This window comes from Acipenser ruthenus, chromosome 60 (genome assembly GCF_902713425.1).
Source record: "Acipenser ruthenus chromosome 60, fAciRut3.2 maternal haplotype, whole genome shotgun sequence".
NCBI lineage: Eukaryota > Metazoa > Chordata > Actinopteri > Acipenseriformes > Acipenseridae > Acipenser > Acipenser ruthenus.
Genome location: NC_081248.1, coordinates 765,001 through 785,103, shown reverse-complemented (window position 1 = coordinate 785,103; position 20,103 = coordinate 765,001). Strand labels below are relative to the sequence as shown.

General features: G+C 39.3%; 1 protein-coding gene across 1 annotated transcript in view; it reads left to right on the top strand.

Annotated features, from left to right (window-relative positions):
* The window catches only part of LOC131725062 (Fc receptor-like protein 5), a 282,595-nt gene that overhangs the window by 242,488 nt on the left and 20,004 nt on the right, over window positions 1-20,103 (top strand). The window lies entirely within an intron of this gene.

Here is a 20,103-nt window from a genome sequence, read left to right as displayed (position 1 = left end):
TAGCAGTTTCACCCATTCCAGGATCTTGATTAGCCACAGTGTATAGCGAACATGCGCAGGTGTGTCTTAAACTCAGTGAAACCAGGAATGTATCAAACTACTATGCAATGGGAGTCTTATTTCCATCCCTGCCCAACCCAATTTTCTCCTCTAATTCAGGGTGATGCTAAATCCAATCAGGTAGACATGTCCTAATAAAGTGGCCGGGCAGTGTATCTTAGAGAACAGCCCTTTTCAAATGCAATAAAAATAGCTTTGGACATAACTTACAAAGATTAAGAAAATCCAGGTGTACCCAGAGTCCCCTCTGTCTGTCTTTCTACAGAGATCCAGGAAAGTACTGATTCAATTGCGATGAAACTTGGTAAGGACATTCGTTACTGCAAGTTATTGGGCCTGCTTTTCCACTATTGTTAAATTTCCCATATAATACATATACTATGGAGGGCGCAATTTGACTGTGATTTGCCCACATATGTGCATAGAGTGGATGCATGTCATCTACTTGTTGGGGGATGAGTGTCACTGACATGCTTGTCTCTATAAAACATCCTCTCTTGTCATGGTGCTTGGTTTTTACAACACATACAGTAGCCTTTCCTGTATGCAGGTTGTGCTGCTGCTGCTGCAGTCAAATGCTTCTGTCCATACAGAGCCGACCTCCACAGCTCCATTCACAGAGTCAGGCACTTCTATTATACAAGCACAGAGTACATTTATTACAGCAGTCAAATGCTTCAGTCCATACAGAGCCGAGCTCCACAGCTCCATTCACAGAGTCAGGTACTTCTATTATACAAGCACAGAGTACATTTATTACAGCAGTCAAATGCTTCAGTCCATACAGAGCCGACCTCCACAGCTCCATTCACAGAGTCAGACACTTCTATTATACAAGCACAGAGCACATTTATTACAGCAGTCAAATGCTTCAGACCATACAGAGCCGAGCTCCACAGCTCCATTCACAGAGTCAGACACTTCTATTATACAAGCACAGAGCACATTTATTATAGCAGTCAAATGCTTCAGTCCATACAGAGCCGAGCTCCACAGCTCCATTCACAGAGTCAGGCACTTCTATTATACAAGCACAAAGCACATTTATTACAGCAGTCAAATGCTTCAGTCCATACAGAGCCGAGCTCCACAGCTCCATTCACAGAGTCAGGCACTTCTATTATACAAGCACAGAGTACATTTATTATAGCAGTCAAATGCTTCAGTCCATACAGAGCCGAGCTCCACAGCTCCATTCACAGAGTCAGGCACTTCTATTATACAAGCACAAAGCACATTTATTACAGCAGTCAAATGCTTCAGTCCATACAGAGCCGAGCTCCACAGCTCCATTCACAGAGTCAGGCACTTCTATTATACAAGCACAGAGCACATTTATTACAGCAGTCAAATGCTTCAGACCATACAGAGCCGAGCTCCACAGCTCCATTCATAGAGTCAGGCACTTCTATTATACAAGCACAGAGTACATTTATTACAGCAGTCAAATGCTTCAGTCCATACAGAGCCGACCTCCACAGCTCCATTCACAGAGTCAGGTACTTCTATTATACAAGCACAGAGTACATTTATTACAGCAGTCAAATGCTTCAGTCCATACAGAGCCGAGCTCCACAGCTCCATTCACAGAGTCAGACCCTTCTATTATACAAGCACAGAGCACATTTATTACAGCAGTCAAATGCTTCAGAACATACAGAGCCGAGCTCCACAGCTCCATTCACAGAGTCAGACCCTTCTATTATACAAGCACAGAGCACATTTATTACAGCAGTCAAATGCTTCAGAACATACAGAGCCGAGCTCCACAGCTCCATTCATAGAGTCAGGCACTTCTATTATTTAGCCTGCTAGTTGACCCACCTTACTCCGGATACACTCAAGGCACATCTACACAGCTCTCTGCCCTCCTCACAACTGAGAGATATTCCACCGCCCAGTAGGTGGCGCTAATGAACTATACACGTTACTCAAAGGTTCAGTAACCAATCAGTAAAGGATCATTACAACATGTTATAGTAAACATGTCTTTGTGTTTTAAAACATGATATCTGGTACTACACAAGGTTAAATATAGAATGATAATCCATGTTTCCTATAACATGTGTTTCTTTCAATGCTGTATATCTGAGACCTATGCAGCTAATGGAAATGCAACACAGGTGATATGTCTGGAATTCTTATTTGTTAGCTGTAACAATCACTTTAAGGACTGGTCTGTTAAAGCCCATTTCAATTTATTAAATCAAACTTTCAGACCATTAAACCGGTTTTCGGCTGTTTCATAAGGGTTTGGAGTTTATCCTCATTTTACAAAGCGCTGTTTCACCTAAGAGAATGTTTATAAACACTCTTCAAAAACAGTCTTTAAAAACATTCCTTAACAGTCCTTCATGTTTTGTGAAAAGGGCCTTTTGTGCTTGTTTTGTCAAGCTGGCCCCAAGGGATAAGCAAATACCCCATTGCACACACATACAGTACATAAACTAATACCCCATTGCACACACATACAGTACATAAGCAAGTACACCATTGTACACACATACAGTACATAAGCAAGTACACCATTGCACACACATACAGTACATAAACTAATACCCCATTGCACACACATACAGTACATAAACTAATACCCCATTGCACACACATACAGTACATAAGCTAATACCCCATTTGTTTCAAATCAACAGGTTAGCAGATTATACTGTTCTCAAATGTAATATGAAAGGCTAGAAGTAAATTCAAGGGAGTTATTGTGTTCACCATGTAATGAATCTCCTATCGGCTTTAAACACACAGGGTGACACGATTATTAGTACTGTCTTTTAATGCAAACTACATAGAAATGTAAAACCACCCAATCCATGTAAATATAATCATATAATCTGTAAGGAGGCTAGGAGTCTATGATAAATGATTAAAGATCTGTCAAAATGTATTTTTACCATAGTACACTGCTGCAGTTGGCTTTTCAAAGGGGCAGACTCCACCACTCAGCATGTGTGACAAGAATCTCCCCTTTTCAGAATCTCCCCTTTTCAGAGTCTCCCCTTTTCAGAGTCTCCCCTTTTCAGAATCTCCCATTGCAGTGTAACGAGAGGTGTAGAGCTGCATTGAAGTATTCAGGAAGTCTGCTTCCCTCTCCCTCACTTACTGCAGGATTAACTCAACATGAGCACTGCAGTGTTGCCAGATCAGAGGTGTTCCTCCAGATCTAGAGGTTGTACGTTTCTGCTCAGGACAGTCTGCAGGTAAGAAATGGACACAGGTTTTTTTAAAGATACATTTTTGATTTTATAAGATATTCTAGAGGGTTTTTTTTGTTTAATTTATTCATGATGTGCAAATCCTTCCTTTACTAAGAAGGCATCATGCATGTTGGCAGCGGTGACCACTAATTTCTATAGAATCTCTTCAGACTTTAGATTCTCTTTGAATGCCTCAACACTGATTTCTATAGAATCTCTCCAGACTTTAGATTCACTTTGTCTGCCTCAACACTGATTTCTATAGAATCTCTCCAGACTTTAGATTCTCTTTGACTGCCTCAGCATTATAAGGTCACTTCATGTGCAGCAGGTATTAGGGCCCCTAGACCCACATAGAGTCTGTGCTGTGTAGAGTTTGAGTGAGGGGTACAGGTCGGGCACTAATACTTGCTGCAGAGAAAGTTAATTTAGTTGTATTGGCAGAGTGCTGTGCCAGTCACTGAATATACATTATGGAAAATGAAGACAAAAAAACATAGACAGAAACTAAAAACAAATGTAATGTTATTTTGCTGATGAGAGGTAATGTTACATTTAGCCATGGTGTGCCAATATATTACATTCATTTAGAGGTCTAAGCATTTTACAAGTACAGTGTATTCCAATTAATTGCATATCTGATAATTGCATATTCCTTTGAACTTTATAAAAGTGAAGCACATTTCTTATTAAAATGCACATGCTGTAGATTGCTGTTAATTGCATATCCCATGTGCCTAGCAATTGTATGCATTTAACCACAATAAGCAATTATAAGGAACTTATATATACAATTTAACTGTACATTCAAAACTGTATGCAATTGTCAGGTATACAATTAAAAGTACCTGTATTACATTGTATAAATTACTGATAATTGCATACTCTGGTTAATTGCATAACACTTTGAGGCACACAGTCTATGTAATTAACAAGGATCTACCATAATATGACTTAACACGATGTGCCTCGTATTATTAAGTTGGATTTCAGTAATACTTGCATGAATTGTCTCTTAATAAATTCAGCAATATTGAACATTTCACCAGCCTAACTGGTTTTTTTTTACAATTATAAAAACAGGAACTTGTGCCCTCATATTAAAAAACAATATTTTCACTTTCTCTCAGGAGATTTTTTTGCATTCGTCTGTAACAGTCTTCAGTAACACAAATGTACTTTTTTTTTTGTAAAAAAAAAAAAAAAAAAAATGTATATCACTTTTGTACATGTATTTACATATGTATATTCACTTATGTCTTTTTCTTATAAAGTGCAGGGTTTGAAACGTTAATCTCGAGCCATGTAATTGCACACTTACAGTAAATTACAGGAGGTGCCTGGGCCTATAGTCACCATAAGATTGAAACCCTCACACATTCGTGGGGGTGGGGGTATATCTAGCACATCAACATACTGGACATGTGTTTGCCTAACACAGCACATCATGACTGTCCAAACAGATTTATAATACCACTGGGGTGTTTCCAGTGATTTAGGGGGTTGTTTGTTATAAACCCTTCAGTTGTGTTTTTCATTTCTTTTTTTTAATCATATCGTTCATACAATTCATTCTTGACTGATAGCTTTACCTCTTTACAATGTGAACTCACAATGTTTTACCAAACCTATCTAGAATTGACCGTGCACACTTGTGTGCACTGAGTATGGTTTGACTATGATTGTATTTTTCATTTAGTTTTTACCATACTGTGCTGTTGCAGTATATACTGCAGTACACTTCATAAAGGGGCAGTGCAGACTCCTCCACTAAGTGGCTTTCTAAAGATGATTGACTGGCATGTTTGGTATCAAACTGCTCAGCTCAATCTCCCCTTTTCAGAATCCCCTCTTGGCAGTTTAACAGGGGGTGCAGGGGCTGCATTCCAGTATTCAGGCTCAATTTAAACCCTGCCTGCCTTCACTTCCTCTCACTAACCACAGACACTTATTTCTTTCTCAGAAACGAATGTAGAGCTGACTGACCACAGAAAAGGAGAAGTTTGTTCTGTTTTTGCGATGACATCTGCAGTGAACAGCACTGTGAGGTACACTTTCTATCTATATCACTATCACTTTTCCTACATCTTGTGAACCCTATTTCTACACTGAGCCTGACTCCATCACCTGCTTTCACCACTAAGGCACAAAACAGAATCTGGTAATGCTCCTGAAATAGTTTAGAAGTAACGTATCTTTTGCTGAATGGTTAGTTTTCTAAATTATTTCCAAATCAAGTTTTCTGTCATTAATATTTAATTTATGAACTGGACTTTCAACATTCAGTTTATTCATTTGGTCTGGTTTGTTCGTGTCTTGTTTGGTTTCAAAGTCTGTACTGGCATTTAATGTATTTGTCACCATACCTTGACCATTCATGTGTAAGTAAAATTAAAAATTACTTCCAAGATGTGTTTATTCATTGATGCAAGCAGATGATGGCTGCAGAAGTCAATGCTCAGTTATTTTGATTATCAGTGATTTCATATGCTTGTGTAGCAGGTGTTCAATTTAAAAGTACTAATGTAGCCTGACTACGCCAGAGTGGAGACCCACTCACTAAGTACGAGGGCAATTACCCACACGCACAGGTTGATTTATTTAGTGCTGGAAGGGGTGCGTAACAACACAAGACAGGGAGAACAAGCAACCAGAACAACTGAGTTTTAAAAGGTTTATTTTGGGCAGTTCAATAAACACACAAAGCAACTAACATAATATTAAAACAATAAAATTATGTAGTCTAAAATCGGGAGCTTTGCATATTAAAATAAAATCAAAACACAAAAGATAAAATATACAAAGCACTATCACGAAGCCCACATAATAAAAAGTCTGAAGCTTTGTATATGAAAATAAAATACAATAAAACAAAAAAAACCACCACTACAATACAGAATTGATTACACAAGAATACACAGATAAAAAGGGATTACAAATCACTTATGTCCACATTTAAAACTGATGCGATCTCTCGACCATGTGGAGGATTTAGTGCAGCGACGAAGTTTAAAAAAAAAAGTCCAATCTCAGATGGAATCGCGGTTTCCACAAGAAGGAGATATGGAGGACTGGAATGCCGACGCAGCCTAGAAATATTGTAGTTTCATTTGTTTCCTTAAAATCAAGAGACCAGCAGCAGCAGCATCAGTACCTGTGTATCGCTCTCACATTAAAACAAGCCCAAAAACAACACCAACCTTGAAATCAAGAGAGTAGCAGCATCAGCATCAGCATCAGCATCAGCATCAGCATCAGCATCTGTGTATCGCTGCTGTTGTATTGACGAATCTGGCTTTTAAAGCCGTCCCAGATAATCAACAGGTGTTCATCATTAGCAAGCAGCTGGTTAATAATCGGGGGATGATTAGCGGTGACAAAAAGTGCATCTACACAAAACACTACACGAGAATAATCAAAAGCAAAACAAACAGTGCAATGAATAAAATAAATAACTTATTCTCTACATAATAGAATAAATCAAAACATACACGTGCTCAAAAGAAAACGCGATCAAATAAATAAGTGTGCCAACAAGAATAAAGAAAACAACTATTACTAATAAAGTGCAGCTTTACACTTGTGTTCTTCTCATACCTGATGTTACGGCTGACAAAGATGGAGAGAGGGGAAGCAAATACATCTACTGCAGGTGTGTGCACCTCAGTTATTTCTAATAGTTTTAAGTATAGATATTAGACAAATGTAATTTTGTCTGTGCTGCACTTACTGGCTTACAGATGAAGCTGCTTCTCAGAAAGAAGAAGAGGTTTTAGTCTAAAAATACAAATTCACACACTGAAATCACCAGCATATCTTTGTAACAGTAGCTGGTGACCAGTTAACACTTTGAGATAACATAGCATCACTGGGAGGAACTGTGAAGCGCTGCCAACGTTTAAAGAAATTAAGGTTTTCTATGAAGATCAGTTCTGTTGCAGTTTCGTTTAGTTCCAGGCAGAATGCGGGCTGGGAAACTCTACATTGTGATGTGTAAGTACTGCGATCCAATACTTTGAACACAAATCCAGCAGCATGCCTCCCTGGTGAGGGATTGATGGCTTGAAAGAGTCTGGCTTGTCAGTTTCAGGTGTTTTTTAAAAGGGGATGTTGGAGCTGGCTCTGTACTGTACTGAATTAAAGCAGTTGTGTTTCATTAACAACAGTGATGAGCAAAAGCTATACTATAGTGGTGAGCAATCACCATAAAAGAGATCAGTTCCTTGTTTTCAAACCTTTTTCATGGCTTAGAGATTGTATTGAACTGTATTGAGGCATGTGAGCTTATCATTATCCAGCTTGCTCTGTCTGCTAAAGAAGCTTCTTAAGTGATGTGTGTGTGTGTTTGTGTGTGTGTGTGTGTGTGTGTGTGTGTGTGCGTGTGTGTGTGTGTGTGTGTGTGTGATGAGGATGGTCGAAAAGCTTTATGAAAGGCTAAAAAAAATCTACTTTAACATTGTTTCATAAACATTCACCTTTAATGTAATTTTTGCATAGCACTTGCTGCCACTGGTGGTCAAATGCTGTAACTGCAGTATTCTAGATGGGGCTTGTCATGTAATTAGGCACTGCTTTGAAGCAAAAGGCAAATATTCAGAGAGGAATAATTTCAAGGCATAAAAATAGTAGGAAAAGAAACTACAATAATTGAACTGCTCCTTCCTGAAAGGAATTTGTTTCTTGACAGTTTTATACTGTTATAATTACTCCTCTTGGAAAATTGTCGTTTTCATGCAGACTCTAAATTAGGCACAAAATTAGGTAAAAGCACAAAAGCTCAGAGCTTTCTAAGGGTTGCATTTGTTACAGGATTTTCAGAGTCTGATGACTGAGTAATACATGTAAGAGGAATGAACTGCACTGTGTTGTAATGTATGGCAATGTGTTTCTCTGCATACCTGAACAGACAATATTCATAACCATCACATGTGGTCCAGAGCAAAATGTCCACGTGTTTTGTAAGGAAACACTTGCAGACTATAGTAACATTTATTCTAGCTTTGTTATCTAAAAACAACATTTGATCTTTTGCTACAATGCAAGATTAGGGTTGCGTTCAATAGGCAGAGCGCTCCAGAGGTGGCTGTGGTGTAATGTCCCCACATATTGGACTTTTTGACCAATATATGTGTATGCATTCTATTTCATAAAAGAAAATCTGATAGTTTATTTAAATTAACAGCGTAATTATTTTTGTTTTTCCTTTTAAACGCAGTGAATCTGCAGCATCTCATGCAACATTCGATACGCTCAGCGAGTTATTGCTTGGCCGGCCTCACAGTAATGAATATTTTCTTAACTGGACGAATAGCGCTGTGTTAAAGGTGAACTACATGTGACGCTTTTTATTTTTATTTGTATATATAGTTTTGCTATTTCTGCGAGTTTAAGCTTCACTGTGTATCTCGGCTGAAAAAGCACAGCAGTATAGGCTACACCAAAAACTTTGAACCCTTTTTTCATGGCAGAAAGGGGACGTTAGAATAAGAGAACTTTAGTAAAATGACGTACTTTTGCAGCCTTACATCTCGTTCTAACCAAGAGCACATTATAAACAAAATGATATATGAAAAACCAAAACAGTAGTACTTCAATTGCAGACTTTGCTCAGGAACAGAAACGGCAGATGCAGGAGCTCATGGAAATGCAGAAGGATTCAAAACAAAGAAACTGTTAAAGTCATTCACAGATGCATTCAAAGAATCGTTGAAGAAATCATTACTTTGAAAAGTTTTTATTTATTTGCTGTATACAAATGTAAAAAGAAAATGTTGAAAAAATAAATTGTGCTATTCTTGGAAAGTTTTTTATTTTTTATTTTACTGTACAACAACACTTATCTACAGTAGAAACCTCTTAATTGCAAGAGTAAACTGCACTGTAGCCACCTGTAAATAAAACATGCACTATGCAACAAAAACTCTCTTTAAAAAATTTAACTTTTGCATTCTGTTTTATAGTTAAGTTATAAAATTAAATAAAATGGCTGCCAATTTAACATATAGGCAGAGACAACAACCTGGTTTTCAAAAGGGCCGATGCAATCATAGAACTTTCTATATTTTTAAAGCCGGGTTAAGGTAAGTAAATAATTTACTTCTATATTTAAAGGTTATAAAAGCGGACACACTGTATTTTACCTAATTTAATGTATCTGAAAGCTACTTTACTGTCAAATCACATTTCACAAATTTGCGTAGTTGTTGACAGTCGTTAATAATAAAATAATATGCACACATTTTTGCGTAAATGCTCATATTTTGAACTGGTGGGGTCTAATTAAAATATTAAACTAATTTACCTGTACATACTGTACCCACCGTGTAGATAAATGTATTTTAAATAGCTAAATTCTTATTAATGACTGTAATGTTCCATTACATTATGTTAAAGGAAGTATAACTTACAGTGTTATTTTAAACTATGAAACGACATGGTTCTAGGAACCCCCCCAAAAATTCCAACAATTGAAAACAACTCGGTGCTTACTTTAATTTATAAGCAAATAAAACCTTACACACATGTATTATAATTCATATTCTTTTCCAAATATTTACCATTAATTTTAAATGTACAAATGTAAGGGCAGCAGTGTGGAGTAGTGGTTAGGGCTCTGGACTTTTGACCGGAGGGTCGTGGGTTCAATCCCAGGTGGGGGACACTGCTCCTGTACCTTTGAACAAGGTACTTTACTTAAATTGCTCCAGTAAAAACCCAACCTGTGTAAATGGGTAATTGTATGTAAAAATAATTTGATATCTCGTAACAATTGTAAGGTGCCCTGGATAAGGGTGTCTGCTAATTAATAATAATAATAATAATAATAATGTTATACACCTATGAATTGTAGTAAAAATATCAACAACTTACCAGTCTGGCTTCAACTGCTGCACCGCTTCCACTGTACACTTGTGTAATGGCAACACAATGTCTGGGATAACTGGGGGGGAGGGTAATTGATGAAACATGGAAAAGTAACAGCATCCTAATCCATAGTGGGCCCATCAAGGTCCCCCCCCCCCCGTGGGTACATAACAAGCGCTGTTTATTTTAAACGTTCAGGAAAAAAAACTTTAATGATCACTTTTGTTTTTGCCCGGCTCTCATGGGCCCGCCCTCTCGGTGGGCCTGCATATTCTGCTCAGCTGACAGCCGAGTTTCTAAGTCATGAATGCACAGTTTACCATAAACTGGATCGTGAATTCATTTAAGAGTAACCCTTAGTACAGGCATATCCAGAAAACATTATTTTTTATGAAGAAACAGAAAAAAAATGTAAATGTTAAAAAACGTATTTCTTTATTACAATGAAGAAACTACACTGCACTGAAATAGATACATGGAAATTCAGTTGTTTTCCTTTATTAAAGGCTAATATTAAAACACATTTTTGAGAAGGAACATGGTATTCCAAAAAAGGACATCTCATTTTCTTATGTAATGTCCATCAATATATTGTAGCAAGTTTCGTGGTCTTTTTGGGACAGAAATGAGACTGCAACCGTGAGTAGGTGAAGGCAATTTATTTTTACAATAATTAAATAATCACAAAATAAAATCATCAAGTGAGGGAAAGGGGACTGGGAGTCGAACGTGAAAATAAATGATTGTAGTAGTTTTTCTTTTACCCTACCCTTTCTCACTATCTCTCTATCTCCCCCGAACACAAACTTCTCTCACACTCTCGTCTTCCCCAATCCTCCCGGTCTGTCCCCACCCCACCCGTCATTCGTGCCAAACCTGTACCCCAATTCACCTCCACACACAACACGCAACCCCTCCACGCACACACCACCATGCAAGCCCTGCACGCACACACCACCATGCAACCCCTACACGAACACACCACCATGCAACCCCTGCACGCACACACCACCATGCAACCCCTGCACGCACACACCACCATGCAACCCCTGCACGCACACACCACCATGCAACCCCTGCACGCACACACCACCATGCCATCCCTGCACACACCACCAGGCAACCCCTACATGCACACACCACCAGGCAACCCCTGCACGCACACACCACCATGCAATCCCTGCACACACCACCATGCAACCCCTGCACGCACACACCACCATGCAACCCCTACACGCACACACCACCAGGCAACCCCTACACGCACACACCGCCATGCAACCCCTGGACGCACCCACCACCATGCAACCCATGCACGCACACACCACCATGCAACCCCTGCACGCACACACCACCATGCAACCCCTGCACGCACACACCACCATGCAACCCCTGCACGCACACACCACCATGCAACCCCTACACGCACACACCACCATGCAATCCCTGCACGCACACACCACCATGCAACCCCTACACGCACACACCACCATGCAACCCCTGCACGCACACACCACCATGCAACCCCTGCACTACTCGTGTTCAGTCTGCTGTGTGAGGTTGTACTCCTGGTGGTTTGCATTGAGGCTTCTACACTAGAGGTTGATTCAATGGTGTCAGATTCATAGCCTCTTCCTCTTTATAAAGCGTGGTTAATGTGAGCTGTCAGCAGCAGCGAGAGCATGCGCATTGCTGGAGTGGGTTAGCTAGGAAATGGCTGTGGGTCCAGAGCCAGGACAGCCATACTTTGTTACTGGAACTGACCTGAAAAAATCAACCATTTAATACTGTGTGCTAACAATCTTTTCTGTGCAATGCTTGCTACAAGTTTGTGCTGCCCTTTCAGAGGCCCCCAGTAAGTGCTAAACTGACTTCCGTAAAATAATTCAACCCAGCAGTACAGTTTTTTTTTTTAAACGTAGTGTTTCAGTGCTGTACAGACGTAAATTGTGTTTGAATTGAAAGTGGTGGTTGAGGAGTCAAATGGGTCAAAGTTTATTTTCCTCTAGAGGAATTGTCACTTTTTGACATCACTACTGTGGTATTATGCCTTTTTAAAGGCTCAGGATGCAAATATAGCCTTCAACCATGTATTTTATATATTATATATATTCTAATTTTGAAATTGACTTTTCTGCAGTGAAGTCTGAGAATATCTGTAGGTTGGATGTGGAGAACTTGGAGCTTGGGAATCTTGTGACAGACTTCCTGGTTTGTGCTCAGAGCCCAATAGAACGAGGCAGTGCTGCTGTATCTGCAGAGAAACACACTCCCTTCCACACTGTGTGAGCCGTTCAGCACCAGAACCAGGGAGCACCCTCCCACATTGCAGGTGGAAGAGAAGCACCTTCTGTTGATGTCTGTACCGCTTATCTCCACGCTGGATTGTATGATAATAGCTATGTGGACTGCATTACCCATTGGAACCTATTGTAGAGCCACTGTTTGTTGAGAGCTATGTCACAACTACAGATTCCAGGGTGCAATGCACTTCAATTGAGAGACACACTTTCACTCTCTGGCATGTCCAGCACACAGGTCAGTTTCACTTTCAGATAAATAGTCATTCTGGCAGTGTGACTGCCCCTGTAGCTGGTTAAGTGGATTTAGTCAAACTCACAGCCAGGGTTAGAGGAAGCCAGGTGTAATATACAGTATATAACACACCAGGATTGCTTTTGCAATTGGTAATTCAATGTGTTAGTTGGTGTAAAATTTCTCCTTAAATAATGCCAAACTCACCTGGATATACTGTATATACTGAGCATGAAATGAAACTTATCACATATTTGAGCATCAAAAGAAACGTATCACTTATATTTGAGCATCAAAAGAAACTTATCACATACATTTGAATAAAATTCACTAGATGTGATCGAAAAATGACAAGCTCTGTTTTAGAGCAGGTGCAGTGACTTTTTATTGTGCTGATTAACAATTGACATCACGAAGATGCTGCAAAATGATCTGTCGATCTTGGGCAGGTGTTGTGACTCTTGGTCTCCCAGTTTGTTGCCTGTCATTGACAGAGTGTGTCTGGTTATACCGTCTCGCCAGGTTTGAAACTGCTGGCTGTGAGCACCCAAGACATCGAGCCACACACAGCACTCTGCCCTCGTCCAGCCTCCAACAGGCCGATTGCACGAAGGCGCTGCTCTCTTGACAGACGTGACATGTTTTTTTTTCTGTGATTTTCTTTATTGCTTTTATTCAAGCTTGCAATTCAACAGCTGAAATCATATCCAGTGTCCAATCAACTGTCTCACTAATTAGGTGATTCAGTCATAGTCACTCAAGCATGTCATGGTCAAGGAAACCAAAAACATTTTGGTATTGTCCAACATTTATATACTTTATTTTTTTTGAAAATAAATGTGTTATAATAGTGACAAGTTTCTTTTGATCTCTTTGTGAAGGTCCAGAGGAAACAATCCATCTTTTTTTAATGCATTTATGGCAGATTTCAGCATTTCAAAAAGTTGAGCAGCAATCAAAACACATATATATATATATATATATATATATATGGTCATGTGGGTGTGTGGCTATCTAAGTCGAGGAGGTCTCTTGCTGTCTGCATGCTGTGATATACAGGGCTTTATATGAGAGCAGGTGTTTCTGATCAAGAGCCACCTTCAAAAAAGCTTTTGCTGAAGAGAAAAATGACTGCGCCACAGTAGTAATGAAAATAAATGGATGGATTTAACCTTTTCAGATGTTTCTTCATAGTTTGTTTTATTTTTATTTACTTAGTTTATTTAAGTGATGTTCAACTAATGGTGGGTAATGCAGCCTTCCCAACCTTCCGTCACATTACACTGATACTAGACATAAAAAAAACTACAACTCCCAGAATCCCTTGCCAATTTCTGTAGTCTTGTGCATTGTGCTAGCAAATGTAAGTCTCTGAGCTTTGATTGTACAGGTGTAATCTGCTGATTTGATGCTACTTTCAGTATTTAATTTTAGGGGGGAAAACCTATCAACACTCCCTATACCCTATTCTAGTATTAGAAAAACATAGACATGATCCCAATTATACAACATTGTCCCTTTAGTCATTATTTCAAACAACTTCTCCCTTCATTTTAAAATGATTGTACATAACAACATGCATCCATAAATCTTACCTGTTGTCACTTGAAAATGTGTTTTGATTGCTGCTCAACTTTTTGAATTGCTGAAACCTGCCATAAATGCATTAAAAAAAAAAGATGAATTGTTTCCTCTGGACCTTCACAAAGAGATCCAATTCCAGGGTTTTCTGCTGAAGTGACAAACGACTGACCTACAATAGCAAAAAAAGGATAGGTGGAGAACGTTCTTGATAGTTTGTGACATTTAGTTGAGTTTATTATTTTCTTTAATCTGACTCACTGGAGTGAAAGACTGTCCTGTCAAGTCAATGCCTCTCCTTGTGTCTTTCAGTGCTGACCACAGTGGCGTGCTTTGGACAGGAAACAGGTAAGAGAAAAGTACACTCAAGAGTGAACACAGCCCCCAGTGAAGGGGCTCCAGAGTGAACACAGCCCCCAGTGAAGGGGCTCCAAAGTGAACACAGCCCCCAGTGAAGGGGCTCCAAAGTGAACACAGCCCCCAGTGAAGGGGCTCCAGAGTGAACACAGCCCCCAGTGAAGGGGCTCAAGGGCTCTCACAGCCTGGCTCTCTTCTGGTCTAGTTTGTGTTAAACTGGACTACAGGAGGAGTATAGAAATAATACATCTTTCATGCAGTGTATTATAATATGAAGGCATATTTAAAACACACACATATATATATTGTGAGCGTATGGGTGCACACAGACAAAGCAGACAGTAGACAGTAAACCCCAGAAAAGAAAAAACAGAAATGATAATCCTGGTTGCGAGACGAGGTCAAAATAAACAGTTCAAAACAGGATTCATATAACAAGAAAAAAGCAAAACAATGTAAACTAACTGGACAGTTAGCCGCTGGTGAATAAGCGATTTGTTTCTGGGTTCTGCTAGGTCGTTATTGGCTTCAGACTGTCCCCTAGCCTGGGTAAAAACAAGCGCTGTCTCTCTCCACTTTGCTGTATTTAATTCCAACAGCACTGGCACAGGAAATAAGATTGCAGATGCACCAGCTCCTCTTTGTTATTCCTTTTCAGTGCTGGGTGTTGACAAGCCCACTCTGATTACTGCTCGGAAGCCAACCTTGACTGGCTGTAAAGGCTTTCTTTTAAAGGGGTCCGAATCATCCAGGAATTGGACGGTTACAGGCTACAGGTGTGGGCCAATTAAGAACTAATACTGGTATAACCATGATCCCCTACCTAACCACACCTGCAGCCTGTTCGTCCGTTAACTCCTTGACGTCATGGCAGGCAGGTACGCTGACCACAGGTCTATCAGCGTGTTATCTGCAACACCTGTGGGCTCGTTCCTAGCCCGCCCTGAACGCCTCCTGCTGATGAACCTGTGAGCTGAATCACTATATATATATACACGTGTATATATATATATATATATATATATGTGTGTATATACAGTGCCTTGCGAAAGTATTCGGCCCCCTAGAACTTTGCGACCTTTTGCCACATTTCAGGCTTCAAACATAAAGATATGAAACTGTAATTTTTTGTGAAGAATCAACAACAAGTGGGACACAATCATGAAGTGGAACGAAATTTATTGGATATTTCAAACTTTTTTAACAAATAAAAAACTGAAAAATTGGGCGTGCAAAATTATTCAGCCCCTTTACTTTCAGTGCAGCAAACTCTCTCCAGAAGTTCAGTGAGGATCTCTGAATGATCCAATGTTGACCTAAATGACTAATGATGATAAATAGAATCCACCTGTGTGTAATCAAGTCTCCGTATAAATGCACCTGCACTGTGATAGTCTCAGAGGTCCGTTTAAAGCGCAGAGAGCATCATGAAGAACAAGGAACACACCAGGCAGGTCCGAGATACTGTTGTGGAGAAGTTTAAAGCCGGATTTGGATACAAAAAGATTTCCCAAGCTTTAAACATCCCAAGGAGCACTGTGCAAGCGATAATATTGAAATGGAAGGAGTATCAGACCACTGCAAATCTACCAAGACCTGGCCGTCCCTCTAAACTTTCAGCTCATACAAGGAGAAGACTGATCAGAGATGCAGCCAAGAGGCCCATGATCACTCTGGATGAACTGCAGAGATCTACAGCTGAGGTGGGAGACTCTGTCCATAGGACAACAATCAGTCGTATACTGCACAAATCTGGCCTTTATGGAAGAGTGGCAAGAAGAAAGCCATTTCTTAAAGATATCCATAAAAAGTGTCGTTTACAGTTTGCCACAAGCCACCTGGGAGACACACCAAACATGTGGAAGAAGGTGCTCTGGTCAGATGAAACCAAAATCGAACTTTTTGGCAACAATGCAAAACGTTATGTTTGGCGTAAAAGCAACACAGCTCATCACCCTGAACACACCATCCCCACTGTCAAACATGGCGGTGGCAGCATCATGGTTTGGGCCTGCTTTTCTTCAGCAGGGACAGGGAAGATGGTTAAAATTGATGGGAAGATGGATGGAGCCAAATACAGGACCATTCTGGAAGAAAACCTGATGGAGTCTGCAAAAGACCTGAGACTGGGACGGAGATTTGTCTTCCAACAAGACAATGATCCAAAACATAAAGCAAAATCTACAATGGAATGGTTCACAAATAAACATATCCAGGTGTTAGAATGGCCATGTCAAAGTCCAGACCTGAATCCAATCGAGAATCTGTGGAAAGAACTGAAAACTGCTGTTCACAAATGCTCTCCATCCAACCTCACTGAGCTCGAGCTGTTTTGCAAGGAGGAATGGGCAAAAATTTCAGTCTCTCGATGTGCAAAACTGATAGAGACATACCCCAAGCGACTTACAGCTGTAATCGCAGCAAAAGGTGGCGCTACAAAGTATTAACTTAAGGGGGCTGAATAATTTTGCACGCCCAATTTTTCAGTTTTTTATTTGTTAAAAAAGTTTGAAATATCCAATAAATTTCGTTCCACTTCATGATTGTGTCCCACTTGTTGTTGATTCTTCACAAAAAATTACAGTTTCATATCTTTATGTTTGAAGCCTGAAATGTGACAAAAGGTCGCAAAGTTCAAGGGGGCCGAATACTTTCGCAAGGCACTGTGTATATATATATATATATATATATATATATATATATATAGGGTTGCTTGCACCAACATGGATTAAATAAAACTCAGTTTAGTGCTAATCTAGGGTTAGTTGATCTGGGGTTATGTTTAATCACAGTTACATTGTATCACACAAATGTAAACCAGGGTTAGTAAATCTTGGATTAAGCAGATAATCCCAGATTTCTGATTAATAATCAGTCATTATCTGAATACACCCTGTTTAGCAAATGTAAACGTAAAAGCAAATTTAAACCAAAAAAAGAAGAGTTCAGCATAAAAAAATGACATTATATTAATTTGTATTATTATATACAATTTCTCTGCTCAGAGGATGTTTTAAATTAATTATCAAAAAGCGACAAAACATAGGCCCCACATGCAGCCTGCAGCTTTCCTACAACCCTTAACCTGATCTCTAGTTGTGCCGACCGGGTGGTCCTGCATTCGTTCTGAATATCAATTGACTGTACGAATAGCTTTGTTTTACTTTGCGTGAACTTTAAAACATTTATTGTAGTGCGAAAGTGTTTATAGGCTACCTAAAGTGGCAAATTCTAATATATGTATTTTATTGTCCTTGATTACGACATTTCAGGCAAAAAAACTACAGAGTTACAGAAAGTGTTAATTTATTGGAGACGATACATGTGGAATAAGCATTAATTTAAGACCACTAAAGCTTGTTAGTTATTGACACCTGTACATGCAGGGGTTAATTTGTAAACAGAAAAGGTACAGATTCTTGTAATTAAGGAAGAGGGATAGGATTTCTTCTGCCATATTCCACTGCCCTTGATTTACAGTAGATTCCATATATGCGCTTCAAGTTCTCATCTGCTTGTGGGTTTCATGCCTTATTGTTGGTTTTGGTAGCTGCATGCTCACCTTTGCCCAGCCCTGTTTTTATATAATCTTCAGGTTTGAACAATACCAGCGGTGGGCTGACTAATCTGATGAACAGGAATGACAAGCACTAGTGTTTTGGTGTTTCGCCGTTTGGGTTGTGAAAACAAACTAGTCATTGTCTTACCCATTGATGTCACATCATAAAATATATCATTTCCAAACACTTTGTCTTTCAATTCAAGGAATAGGAAACCTTTTTTTGTACATGTTATGTACATAGAGTTCTTTTTTGCAATATAAAATAGCTTTTTTTTCATGCGGTTCATTGTAAACTGTATAATTCTCACCTGTCAGACAAAAAGGTACAGGATGTAGGATCCTCTGCGATCGGCACTCCTGAACCCCTGCGGACATGGATATACTTTTAACATGCTGCATACTATTTTGTATTGTTTTCAAAAAATAAATTACATTTGTAATTGTACAACACGATATATAAACACGATACATACATTCTGTCTCTATTTCTTTTCACCTTGACTCAACTATACAATATTCCATATCGCTGTAAAATTCGAATGGTTTTTGTCTGACACTAATTTTTGTTTGTGGAACTCTTTACTGTGACTCAATCCAGCTGAGGAATGCTGCCATTGTGTCCAAGCATTGTAAAACACCTCCAAGGAAGGTTTAAATTTATTAATTCAATCATTAATTAAAATCCTAAAATAATGTACAATGAACTCTCTGCATAGATGGGAGTCTAGTGTATGACTGATTTTCAAAAGGATCAAATAACTGCACCTTAAGCACTGCTATTGTAAGGAATGCATGATAGTTTAGGCAGGCCTCTTGTGATTTTCATTGCATTTCCATGTCTAGAGTGACATCCATGTCTTATACAGCAGCAATTCTTTTTTCCATGCTAATATTAGTAGTTGAAGTTGTGTTCTGTTGTTAACTTAGGATACATTAAACTACCTATCAAATAGAAAATGTATGTTCTTAGTCATATTTTGGTATGATAAACATTGGAGTGATAGCATGAAATATGTAACTCTGCACTGTATTAATTATAACATTGTGATCACGCGTCACTCAGGGATTGGTTTACGTATCCTAACGGGTCCTTGCACCTTGAAGTAAAAGCCACAGATCTGATTTGATGTTAATTAACTTTGATGCACAGGGGAGAGGTCTATTGTCTTACCCTGGTTTAGAACAGGGCTTCTATTTCAAGTTAGCCATAACATTTGATAAGTAACTTGAACTGCAACTGTTTAAGAGCTGAAAACAAGTAAAAAGGTCTAATTAAGCACATTATCAGTTTAATTAAGGGTCTAGTTAAGTAACTGAGAGCTCGGTTGGAATGAAAACCAGCAGCCACAGCGGGTCCCCAGGACCGAGTTTGAGAAGCCCTGGTCTACAATGATCCTGCAATCATATTGTCCTGTTTAATTTATGATGTTATAATATGAGGTAGCGTTTAGTATATTAACATAATGAAATTACATATTGTATAGTATTGATACACATGATGCCACTGAAAGGTAGCAGCGTGTTCTGGTGTGATAGATACAAAGATCCTAACAGTACAGGATCAGGGTCATGCATACACTTGTGAAATGTTCTTGTAACTTAGACACAATATAAATGTAGGCTTATCAGGATGCTGTGTTATTGTCTATTGCAAAACCCTTTTTATTGGCTAGTCTACATTTCTTACTTTATTGTATTTAAAAATGCATACAAATAGTGGGCTACCGAGTGACTCACCTGGTCAATGCATGGTTGCATGGTGTGCAGGGTGAGTCATACAGTCAGGGGGTGCAGGTTTGTATCCAGGCTGTGTGAAGTTGCCGGTCTTCGCTGGGGATTTCAGAGGGAGTGTCACATTGGCTCTGGCGCTCCCTTCAGGGACGGTTTCTCCTCATCACCCTACAGTGCACTCCCTGCTATGGTGCAGTTCCAAAA